Source organism: Empidonax traillii, unplaced genomic scaffold, assembly GCF_003031625.1.
Source record: "Empidonax traillii isolate 1590-97213 ecotype Southwest subspecies unplaced genomic scaffold, ASM303162v1 scaffold176:size2985712, whole genome shotgun sequence".
NCBI lineage: Eukaryota > Metazoa > Chordata > Aves > Passeriformes > Tyrannidae > Empidonax > Empidonax traillii.
The window spans coordinates 1,975,087-1,985,479 of NW_020955369.1; the positions used below are offsets into that span (position 1 = coordinate 1,975,087).

The 10,393-nt window shown below is 39.4% G+C and overlaps 1 long non-coding RNA gene across 2 annotated transcripts; it reads right to left on the reverse strand.

Moving 5' to 3' along the window:
* Positions 1-1,702: 1,702 nt before the first annotated feature.
* Positions 1,703-5,562, reverse strand: LOC114058561. Of its 2 annotated transcripts, none has more exons than XR_003571478.1 (2): positions 5,059-5,562; positions 1,703-4,125 (listed from the first exon to the last, which is right to left on the reverse strand). It is a non-coding gene; the product is annotated as an uncharacterized LOC114058561 (long non-coding RNA). The 2 variants fall into 2 exon arrangements; XR_003571477.1 differs by having other exon boundaries at positions 4,939-5,562.
* Positions 5,563-10,393: the final 4,831 nt, after the last annotated feature.

Below are 10,393 nucleotides of genomic sequence, written 5' to 3' on the forward strand. Positions count from 1 at the left end.
GGTTGACAGTAAATTAGCAAACAATATGAGAGAGGAAAAAAGAAAAAAAATCACGTAGGGGTTAAGATGTTTATGTAAAACAGTGATTTTCCTTTTTAAAATTAAAACGTACAAATAAGCTGGTGTCAGGGAGTAGGTGATCCTTCATTTCCACCGCATTGAGCAGGCTCACATCAGCAGCAGACAGCCGTTAATATATGCGTCTGGCTCAGTCTGGTCTACCAACTAGGAATTCATCGAATTGTTAATATCATTCCTTTTTTGTATGCACCACACATCATTTTCACTCTCTCTCTCCCTCTCTCTTCCTCCCCCTTTGCAAGAGCTTGTGTTTTGGTTTTTTGTTTTTGTTGTAGCACAAGCTGATTACTCTGAAATCACATATTAAATAGCATTTAAATGCATTTTGAACTGAAACAACATCAAGTCATATAGAAATGAGAGTATATTGAAATTCTGTACATATATCTACGCACAGCATATTGAAGATGATGCTTTCTATTTATCTGTGCTAATGGAGACAGCTTTCATATACTGTCACAGGGTAAATAAGACTGCTTTCTGTGTGGTGTCTGTAGGCATTGTCCCATAGTCCCAGGACTACATCTTGTTGGTCTTGGTGGGAATTCTGCCCCAGTGAAGACCGTGATTCTCCCTCCCTTTCATCCACCTCTGCCCTACCTGTGTACCTGAGGTTGGCTTGGCTGTGTCAGGACTGGGGAAGAAGAGGGAGGAGGAAAAGAGGATGGGGAAGCACCAACCTTTTCATCTCTGTGCCAAGGGGCAGCACTGAGCACGATGGGCAGACCAGAGCCACTGGAGTCATCCCAGTTCAAGCAGTAATGCAGAGGCAGGACTAGATATTTACAGCTTTTGCTGTAGCAGCAAATACACTAGGCAGGAGTTTCTAATAATTCATTTTCTTCTCATCTTCAGTGCAGAGCAGAGCATAGTTGAAATCTTCAGGCTGATAGACAAAATGTTTCACACTACAGTTTCACCTTCGCTGCACTTACAGTGTTAAATGCAAAGCGAATTCAGAGTGCTGAATGTGAACTACCCTCATTCAAGTAAATTTTGCCGATTGAAAAATAAATGCCATGAAAATCTTTAATATGCAGAGACGTGCACCATATAGCTGATTAGACCTATAAGGATTTTTATTTTGATAAATACTATGAATAATTTAAATTGCATATTGACATGTATATACTAACACGCAAGATGGTTTTATCTCATTATACAGCTTGAATGAACAGAATACCTGTTCAACTGATCAGTATCCTAAATAATCTGTTTTCAGGGCTGAAAACTGCTGTACAGAATACATGTCAATTGCTACTGAAGGGCTTTAGGAGAGTAGCACCTAGCTGGGTGCATTCGCCTTTCCAGAACACATTCAGATCTGCTTTTCAAATACTGGAGTATTTGAAACAGGAGTCAATGTTGAATATCATGTCTGTGCTAAAAAGTTACCTCTGTATCTAAATTTTTGCAAGTAGCTCTTTTGGGTGTTCTTAGCACGTGGGACTGACAGTTTACAAAGAAAAGAATTGCATATTTACAGGAACAGTATCATCATTGTAATTGCTAAGGCAATATTTTTATGACTATTTAAAGACTAATTATATCTTGAGCAACTTGAAAACTATGTACAGTGCACAGTTTCTGTCTCTTAAGAAAACAAGACAAGAAGAAAAAGTATTATACTAACAGATAAGAACAATTTATTTTAACAATAGTGTTGATGCTTACAATAAAACACAATTCCTCCCACACAAGTGGAAAAAATATACTGCAGCCAAAATACCAGTTCTGAAATGAACAAATAGTTTAGATGCCTGATCTGTGTGAAGTCTTTGTTTCAGTGAAGTCTGATGTATCAACAAGGTCTTGCAGCATGTTGGTTAGTCACAGGAAACAGAGAAAAATTGCTCAGAACTAACCCGCCTATAAAATATTAAGAAATACAAATCAAATTCTGTGTTGTAGATAGGAAGTTCGAGTTTAATGAACAGTGTTGCTTGTGAAATACCTTGTGTGCTTGTGAATCTTCTTATGCAAAGTTAGTGGAGTACTTAACACATGAGGGACAATGTAAAGCTCACACTGCTTTTTGTCAGAGGAGTGAAAAATGCAAAAAGTGATGGAGAAGCTAGAAGTCGAGACTGGTACTTAGAGTATGGGTGGCACCCTTCAAGTTGAACTGGTACAAGAAAGTGATTCTGGGTGCAAAGTGATTTTAATGCTGTAATATGATTTTTAAACCAATATTCAGTATCAGATTAAAATGTAAATTAAATGAGGGAATATTTTAAATGCCATATTGTGTTCTCACTTGGACAAAGAAAAAAGATGGCAATTAACTACAAAATACTCTTTGTCCCATGTTACAGGAAAAGCTAAGCAACAGTTTTCCTGTAGACTGAAATCATTATTCAAACAATAGAATGAATGTTTTCTAGGCCTCAAACATCAGTGTTTTTGTTTTATGTTTTAAAAGTTAATGCTGCAACAGTCAGGATGACTCTATACTTTGTGGTAATTATCAGAATTTTCTATAATAATAATAATATTATGGTTAGAAGCCTTTTGTATATTTTAGTATCAGTTTTGAGTGGGAATTGTTTTTGTTGTTGGGTTTGTTTTGTTTTTTTTCTTTAGGTGCAAACTGGTATTCAGATTAAATTTTAATCCTAAATGTTACGTGACATTTAGACCAATTTTCTAAACATATAAATATGTAACTTCCTAACATTGCACAATGGATAACAGTTGCTTAGTTTCTTTTTCTTTTTTTCTTTTTTCTTTTAGGAACAGTTGTGTTTCTTAACATTTGAAATAAGTATATTTTCCTTTTTACCCTTCAAGACAAGGAAAGCTCCTTTGGTTCTCTAAATTCTGCAGAGAAACAATCACAGTCCAAAGCTGCTGGTTCCCCTCCGCCTAGGTCCCAAGAGCCTGACTTGTGATTGTTGCTAAAAAACCTCACAAGTTAGGGTCTCAGGGACTAGGAAAAGTCCGACATGGTCCAGTAGAATTCATCTTCCAATAAACTGAACTGCTTAGTAGTCATAACCGCTGTCAGCAAAACTTTCACTGCTATAGTTAAAAAAAAAAAAACAAAAAAAACAAAAAACACAACCCCAAAGCAAACCCTAAAAACAACCTCCCCCCCAAATCAGCAACCCCTCCTTCCCCCCAGATAGACAAATCACAGTTTCAAGTAGGGGGCAGAAAAGATCAAATAAGCAGGCAAGACGCATACATACATTCAAACAATGTATCAGCTGACCGATCAGACTTTTCTGAGAGTACAGTCCTTAACTTTTGAAAAGCAAAAACAAAGAACACAGGAAAAAAAAATCTTCACTGCCTCATCTTGCAAGCAGTCGTATTATTATAATGCAGGGGGGAATAGAGGGAAGCCTCTTATAAATGGGTTAAAATCTGCTTCCAACAGATTTGTACAGTAACAATTTTATTATATTTTCCTTAATGCCTGAAAGAAGGATTAAATGCTTGTTAAGGGGCTTCTAATTGAAATATTTCCCCATTATAATTTCAGTCGTACTGTTCAGGTGGGCCCTGGTTTGCAGAGTACTTTAAACCCATTCACGATGCAAGGATAACCTTTGGGCATGTATTCACTTTTTGCCTCTTCCCCACGTTCAACATTTAATCCTTCTACAGACTGCTACAAAAAGCTTCTTCCTTTCCAATGGCAAAACTAAACTTCACTCCATAAGCTGCAGAAAACATTGACATGCAGAGATTGTTGTCACTTGAACCAGATTACTCAAAGCACACATAACTTTCAAATACTGTCGATACAGTAAAGAAGAAATGCTCGGATTTCCCGAATGATTTTGTTCTGAAGCCGAATACTTTTAATGGCACGACCACAATCCTGAATTACTTTTGCATTCATTCTCCTCCGATCTTTAGCCTTGTTTGCAGAATGAAAAAGAAAATTTCTACTTTAGGGACAGGATCCACCGTGGTTTTTTTTTTTTTTTTTTCTCCATCAGATCCCAGAGCAAAAGAAACAGCAGCCATAAAGGTCCTAGCCACTGGAGCAGAATCTGGCATAGAAAACTCAGTGCTCTTCGGGAAGCCGTTCAGCTTTAAAAAGGAAAAAAAAAAAAAAAAGAGAAGAGGGGGGGAAGAATTAGAATCTCTGCTGGTCGAACAGGTGAATCATCCATTTACAAGAAAGCTGTACAGAGCACTCTGCCGAAGAAAAGATTTGCCAGTGCCCCCCACCCCCACCCTGCCCTTCACCCTCCCCTCCACACTGATACTTCAGATTTCAGAACATTTTGGATTATTTAAAATATTATTTCAGCTGATGATATAATGCAACATTATATAAGAGCCGTTTCTTTGTCACTGTGCACCATTCAATCAGTTATGCCTCAGACACAAAATAGTTAAATGAAACAAAATATATATATATGAGAGAGATATATATGTATAGCAGCCCCTAGATTTCATTCAATTTCTTTTTTTAAAGCTGATCATGATTTAACAAACAATTTTGACCACAGCTTTCAAATCAATAATTAGAATGAAAAATCTCTCCCCTCTATAAATATGACATTAACATAATTATACCACCCCCATCGCATAGACCCATCCTCTTTAGGGAATACATCTGATGCTCTGAAGATGGAAATCAGTCAGATTTTAGTTGCTCTCGAACGTACCTTTGCTTCTCACTGACTGACTGGCTTTACCTTCCATGCACACACACAGTCACCAGCACACACACGCACACACACACATACACATGCGCGCGCACATACACACACACACACACACACGCACGCACAAAAAGGCAAGGCAAAGCAGCGGATGCTGACTCAGAGCAGTTGTGTGTGGAGGGGGTGGTATCGGCTGGTATTTTCACTGCACTCATCATTAACATTAACTCACTCTCTAGCATCCACCCTCTCTCAGACCTGCTGGACTGCAGCATTTGCATGACGCTGTCACTCTAGCCCTTGTGGGTCAGATGTTAGAAGAAAAAAAAAAAAAAAAAAACACCAAAAAAACCTCAAGGCTCTCATAAGGAATGCCTTCATTTCTTCCAAAGGGTCCCTCTTCTTATTTTTCCACCTTTCTACTTCCTCTGTTGCTGTGTCTCAGTTGTTTGACATCTTTCCGGAAGAAAATGTCTTGAGCTGCAATAAGCCAGTAGTCAGTCGGTCCTCCCCTCACCTCACACTCCTATTCCCACCCCCTTTTTTTCCTAATCAATAAGACAGATCTCCAAATGCAGTTGTGAAAACAGGCTCTGACACACAGACTTTCATCCTCGATCCTCTGCCTCAGGAATAGCAGGCAACCCAGGCTCACACGTGATGCAGAGAGAAATAATGCCAGTAATTCTTGAACAGTCTTAGGAGTTTATTCTACGCCTTCTTCATTTTTTCCTTTGCTCGAATAAATACCAGTGGGAAGGGCATGTTAGCTCTCAAAAGCTACAAGGATTCACTTCTTCAGAAAATAATGAACATTAAAAGACTAATATTAATCTTCCTCAAAATTAATGCTATCTTCCCCCCCCCCCTTCATTGTGCTCTTTATAAGTAGGAATTGTCTCATAGCCAAAACCCTGCCAGGGTCTGAATCACCATTCACTGTGCTGAAACCGTGAGTTTCTGGACTTCAGTTGGCATTTAACTGGAGTAAGCCAGTTTTTTTTTACTCCTTTTTTTTTTTTCTTTTAATTATTATTATTTTTTTTAGACTTCCTAATTAAAATAAAATATAAAATAGAAGCTGCTTGCGTCAGAGAGAGCACTGCGAGAGAGAACAATGGCAATACACTCTCACCACCACACTGAGTCCTGAAAATGCATGTTTGAGCTACACTTGTGTATTTTTTCTGTATGGTATTTGCTCCGTGTTGGTAGAGAAGCCTGAACACATACACGTACACCAAATACACACACACAGAGAAACTCAAGACGCGTATATAAAATACACAACACAAAACAAAGCACAAAGGCTGGTAACTGAAACACAGGCACAAGTTGTCTGACAGGCTATGAAAATCCACAGAGCATAATTATTGTGTGCAGTTTTACCTTGTTCCTTTGTTCTTAAGGCAAGGGACTTTAATGACTTACGGTGTTGACAGTCTTTCGGCTTTTCCCTTTTTTACGCCAACAGTATTTGGGAATTACTTTTCCAGACAATACCACGCCACTGTGATTCGCGGTATAAAAACTATTTACCAGAGGGGGGGACAGGTGATACGCAATTCGCCAGCCAATTCTCAGAGCTGCCTGGTGCCGTAGAAGCACTCGGCGTAGCCGGGCGGGCAAGTCCCAGGATGCAGTGCTGCACCGCAGTCCCGGCTCAGGTAGCCAGGTTTTGGCAACCTTAGGGCAGCAGCAAACGCGAAGGGCATCCACTTGCAGGAAAGGTCCAAAGGCAAACACCGCGCAGCCCCGAAGTAAAGACAGAAAGCCAAAATGACGGGGTCCACGCCCTAAGCCCAGCTAGTATGCGCTTATGACCGGCCGTGGTGATGGCAATTAATTTCTTAGGAAAAGGACGGAGGAACGTAGACAATTAGGAAACAGTTAAGTTTGTAATCTCAGTGAAAAGGGAGAGACGGAGACAGACACACACCCACAGACAGAGAGCGAGCGAAGAACGCCAAGCATGAGACAACAAAAACAAGACCAAAATCAGATTTGGGAAACTGAAAAAATACAGGATTACAGCATTCAGCTTAGCATTTACTGAGGTATGAAAAAAAAAATAAAATTACCACATGCACAGCATGGCTTAAAATACTTATTGCCATCAACAGTCTGTGACGGATGCCGGCTTCTTACTGCTATACGTACATTAGATTGGTCATCGCCTCTTAATCTCCTTTTGCTCAGACCCATCCATTTTTTGCTGCTCCAGCATCTGTGCCCTTTATGCTTTTTTTTCTGTATAGTTACCCACAATACCCTGGATAAATTAATGTCATGACCTCGCTATGGCTATCAGACAGAAAAAAAAAGTCTACTATTTTAATAATTGAACGTGCGCGTACAGCAAACTGCCTACTGATAGCCCAGCTTTGTGGACTGCCTCCAAAAGCAGCCTTTGCTAGCTCTGCGAATCAGAAACAACAGATGCAAATACTAGCCACATAGCCCCGGCTCTCTGCCTTGCCTTTTTTTTTTAAAAAAAAAAAAAAAAAAAAAAAAAACACACACCCTTTTCAGTCTGTGCCATTTCATTTTCCCTGTGTCTGTCCCCTCAATGGTTAAAAACATTAGCCTGATGAAATTAGAAGCTCCTGAATAAAAGCATGAAGATGAGAGAAAATTATAAATGGTTGCAGATTCTGGAAATTTATATCCAGACGGTGAGTAGGGAAGAGTACCCAGGTTCAAGTGCTGAGCCTCACTCGGGAGCACCTCTGGGGCCAATGGGACTGCAGACTAGATTAAATCAATAGTCGTCTGAAACGAGATGTCGTAATCAATCAGCTCAATTACCACTGTCATAGATCTGGGCTTAAGGTCTTTCCTGATTCCACTCTTCTAATCATTAACCCTTATACATCCTCAAAATAGGAACTCACACTTGCTCTGCTGCCCTACCTTCAGACCATCAAAGTTTAACTTACTTAGCGTTTCCCCCTCTTTTTCCCTTCCCCTATTTAAATAACATAAGAGTGGGTCAGCAAGAAATGTTTTAAATGTGGATATGGTGAGATTAGATGCACTCCTTTAAGTGTACCTATTATATATTTGCTGCTGTGCCCTTATATATTATTATTATGCCTCCGGGAGTGGCTGGGTGGATCAAAGACTGCTGTTTAATTAACATTCAACTCAGCTGTTTCCTTGGAGATTAAAAATAGAAGACTAGTTGAATTAAACTGAAGCTGTTCACTCCTTTCACTAATCCAATATTACAGAATCCTCCTCCCCTCAACCTAGTTAGAAACAACTCATTTCTGGTTAATCAGCCACCAGGAAAATCCATTTTCAGTTTGAGGGTAAGTGTGAAAAAGTTGGAAAGACAGTTTTGTGTGCATGTCTGAATTTCACGGAATTGCCCATCATTTACATTTTGCATCCACAGTACAGTAAATCCTCATGAAATGCAAGGAGAAAAGAACCATCAGGTTTGACTACGAGCAGAACCACTTTAAATTCTTGCCTGTAATTATTATTCTCTGTATGAAGATTAAATGTCAACCATTTAACTTTTTTTTAATTCCTGTGCAGGCCCTGAAAAGATCGAAAAGCTTTTCATAAAAATGCTCCATCAATTGCCACATATCGTACTCTCACTTTCTCAGGAGGAAAGAAAGAATCCAGGTAGCAGGTATCTGGAATTTTGGTCTCTTAAATTTGATTTATTCTCTTGATAGACCCAGATAATAATAATGAAAGAAAACCCCGGTAGATTTACAGTTACATCACTGCCTGCACACACTGCCTCTGTTTCCAAGCAGAACCACACCTTTTTTAACCATAGATCTGCTTCCCAGCTGGAAAGACCGAATGTGGAGTGGCCTCGGTCCACACAGCACCCTGAATGCCGAACGGCACAATTAGCCCCCGTGCCATGGCAGTGATATTTTGGGGAGGAATTTGTGCTCCTAGAAATGCAAGAAAGTGGCTGTGGGATGGGGCAGCAAATTGGTGTCTCAGGGCAGAGGCAGAGGCCGAAGGTCTGTCTGCGGGGAGGGCACCTGGCGGGGCAGGGCGCCGTGCTGTCCAAGACAGGTTATAATTGGAGATCGATTGCTGGATTTAATGACCCAGCTGTTTTCATTAGTTGAAACATAAAAAATTGGCCTAGAAAATGATTCAGCTGCTAGCATAGGTGCTTTTTAACAGGCTTATGCCTCAGCCAGGAACGACTGTTGCAGTCACTGACCCCTCACAGATGGAAAAAAATGACCTCAGCTTTGCCTCTTTTCTGGGAAAGATTTAGCTGACAGGGGCATGAGATACAAAAAGAACCTTAATTTTGTCCTTTAGTAATGCTAAATGAATGCACTGCACCAGACACCACCTTAAACTGGCTGAAGGGCACTGCTCAGTTTTGCAGGCAGCAGCTAAGACTGTGAGCATCATCCACAAGGGGACAGCATCCTCATCCACACTGGAAAGATGCAGTTAATGTCCACGAAGAACAGAAAGAGGAGCAGCCATTGCTGAAAGCACCAAAAAAATTAAGAAAAAAAAAAAAGAAGGAAAAAGAAGGCGTTTCCTGGATTATTACTTCTGGACAGAGAGGGAGGAGAGGTGAGGCTGGGCATGCATGTCAGTTATCAAACCCCACTCAAACACGGGATGAGCCTTTTGTTTCTTAGACAGCAAGAGTAAGGTGATTTGCAATATTAATGCAAACTTTGTGTGACAGATAAGGACTCTCTGGAATAACAAATAATAATTTTAGGAGAATGTGATGACAAGAATTAAATATTACTGGAACAAAATCAGAATATATCTAACAGGAGGGGGAAAGTGCACTAATATCGAACACTATTCTGATTTTACAGTTCTCATCTTCATATTCTCAGTGTGCTCCCACAGGGATGCAACACACTCATGCTTCTTCTTTTTCTAGAAGCAAAAAGTTTCTTCATCACAGTGCATATGGAAAGGATACTCATGAAATAAAAGGTTTAGTTTCTGTTAATGCAGCATGTAAATGACTTAGAAGAGTCATAACACCTTCTCACCTCGCTGATGAACATCAAGGGGATAAAGACTTCAGAAAATTCCCACAGCTATCTAGTTCCAGATCTGTCACACACACACAAAATCTACCCTCCTATTTTCTTCTTTAGAAATGCTACACCCAGATTTTGTCTTGTTATTTAGTAAGAGTGCCTTTTGTAACTTAGCTGAAATTCCCACCTGATTATGAAGTATTAAAAATATATGGAGCCTACGCAATCTATTACAGAAAGGAAATCACAGAAATAAAATTACAGAGAAACAGCAATATCCTTCTCTTCCTACGCAAGCTCTATCTCACTCAAGAAATGCTATTATACCGTCTCCTTGCTGACTTGTCAATTTACCTGCCCTTTATTAAAACACAGACACATGACAGCAGAAATTATTGCAGTTTGAATTACTCTGTGTATGAATACTATTCAATAAACCTTGATTTCACCAACATTTTCAATTAAAAAAAGTAATCATTTGTGAAAACAAACCACTATGATATATATTCTTTTTCTGATCTGTGTTTCCTTCAGCTTTGAAAGCATGAAATAATGAATGAATTAACTTTTCTATTTATGAACACCTTTTATAGTTACATCACTAATTTTTTTGTGTTACTGCTTAACACAGCATCGGCACAATGTGAAGAAAGGGCCCAGTACTAAAATGAAACTCCCACT